This window comes from Aplysia californica, unplaced genomic scaffold, assembly GCF_000002075.1.
Source record: "Aplysia californica isolate F4 #8 unplaced genomic scaffold, AplCal3.0 scaffold00240, whole genome shotgun sequence".
Taxonomy (NCBI): domain Eukaryota; kingdom Metazoa; phylum Mollusca; class Gastropoda; order Aplysiida; family Aplysiidae; genus Aplysia; species Aplysia californica.
The window spans coordinates 253,725-256,397 of NW_004797510.1; positions in this window are offsets into that span (position 1 = coordinate 253,725).

The following is a 2,673-nucleotide window of genomic DNA, read 5'->3' on the forward strand; positions in this document are numbered from 1 at the left end:
TATATATATATACGTACTCTACAATTAATATTGTAAAAGCACATGTAAGTAAAACGTTTACCAATTTTCACAGATTTCATAAATATCTGTTCTTACATTGAATACAAGACTAGATTTGCAACAGTGAAACGTTTTTTGGTGTCTACATGACCAAAACTGTGTCGATAGTGCTTTAAAACACCTACTCAAACAAACAAACAATAGGTTTTTTTTTACGATACCAACATTACCTGGACACGAGGCAGATTCCATCTATTGTTTGTTTCTTGATGAAGTTTAGATCCTTGTTTATAAAAAAACCAAAAAAACAAACATAAAATAACATTGATAATTGTCACCCAAAACAAATGGTAGGTATAACTCAAATTTCGAATAATTGAAACATCAGCTCGCTCACACATTTCTGCTTTTGCCAAGTCAATCAATTGTTATTTTTCTGTTGACATGAAGTGTCCTCTCAACAATAACAAAAAAAACCCAACAACAACCAACCAAACAAACAAACTAACACAAAAAAAACAAACACAAAAACCCGCGTATGTCGTGCCGACGGCTCGAGTTTGCAACTTTGTTTTACACCTGATGTACATTAGAGTTATTCCATGATATAGAATTTCTATGACTCTCGTTTGCATGAGAAGATTTCAACTACTACAAGCTCACTTTGAATCATATTATTTTCATTATAGTGTACGTTGGTTGAAAATATCCGAGACGTTTTAAATACTATCCAAAGATGTTCTCTGATGACACTATCAAATGCTTTGATAAAGTTGATAAACCATACACAGAATATACCACCAGACTTGGAGATATATTTTTGACCTAAAGACTGAAGTGAAGAATATTATCTATCGTACAATTATTTCGCCTGAAGCCTGCCTGTGATTCAAGAGTGAGGTTATCAATAATTTCATTACAACATAGCTGCAGCTTTTTAAGTTGTTTTATTTCAGAATGAATAAGAACAATTTACCGAGAATCTTCAGTATACTGATTTCCCTATAATGATATACATCATTTTCCTTTCCATTTTTATTCACAGTAAATAGACTTGGTCGACTCTTCAGGAAAATTATCTGAAAGGAAAACTGAATTAAAAAGAGAGAGGAGACAGTCAACCAGGCCCACCTCCGTAAAAATATTTTGGCGATCGGCCATCAGACTCACCAGCTTTACCTGATTTAGAACTATTTATAGCTTGAAAGAGGCGAGACTTTTACCTAATAGGATACTGAATTGCTTCCCAAAAAAATCTTCTACATTGCACTTCAAACAACTTTTAAAAAGCATCTAAGTATGTAATTGTGTATAATGTGACTTTTTAAGTTCACTGAGGATATTAGATTTTTTTTCAAAGCAAGATAGCTATCTAAAGCTTCATCTGAGTTCCAAATATGAAAATCAAATATAAAATATATTTTTTTATTAGCAAGGCATTCGATGTTGGGCCAATATTTCGGTGAGATATACACTTTTAAAACGTATGAACACATGTAGATTGCAAACTCTCTGCTATATGTTTTCACAACCATTCAACATCATGGCAGCATTATGTGTTTCCCCTCCCCCCCCCCTTGGGTGTGATTAAAAAGTTATATGATATAATATCCACAATATAATGTTTTGGAAACAACGCTGAAGCCGGGGACTCTGTACAAGCATTAGAGGATAACCTTTTAAGTGTTCACAACACACTATATGAAAGCTTTCCTAGTCTCCAAACTGTTTTACTACATTTTTTAAATGCTGGCGCTGCTGTTTTTGGTGCTAATGTTGTTAATGGTGCTGATGTTGATGGTGTTGATGGTGTTGATGGTGTTGATGATGATGATGATAATGATGATGATGATGATGATGATGATGATGATGATGATGATGATGATGATGATGATGATGATGATGATGATGATGATGATGATGTAGTTTTGTTTAGCAGTTATTATTAAATGCAAATTCTCCTTTAGCCAAAGATTACAAGGTTAGAATTTAAAAACTAAAGCGGCATTTCACTACTATAGAAAAAATCCAAGCTTCACCACACATTGCGCTGCGTCTTTTTGCTATTCTTAAATCGATAGAAAAGTTCGACGAGTATTACTGAGAGTTGTTATCCTCTTTTTTGTGTGGGTATTTAAAAAAAAAAATTTTTGGGGGGGTTAATCTAAATTCATTTTTAGTGTATACAATGATTCAGATATTCGGCTATTTAAAATACGCTGAGACTACACATTTGTAATATACAAACTTGACTGGTTTTTAATCTTGTAAAGTGGGTCGGTGGTAAATCGATAGAAGCAGCAGCTTATCGCCAACTGTCTTTTCGACAAACAGGCAGACAAGCAGACATAAATACTTGCCGGCATGCTTGTCTTCATGGCTGTGTACAAACATACGTATATACAAAAAAGTGAACGGAGAAAATATGTGTGTCATCGCGGGGAAATCACGATCTCGTCAAAATGCTGAAATCGAAGAAAATCGAAATTTTTCATCTGCCCATTTGGGGAAATTTAATCGGATTGCTTCTTTTTTGTTGCTGGGATTGTTGTTTGTTTGCTGGGAGGTGGGGTTGTTTCACGTGCTCATTTAAAAGACAATTTGTGTGTGTGTGTGTGTGTGTGTGTGTGTGTGTGTGTGTGTGTGTGTGTGTGTGTGTGTGTGTGTGTGTGT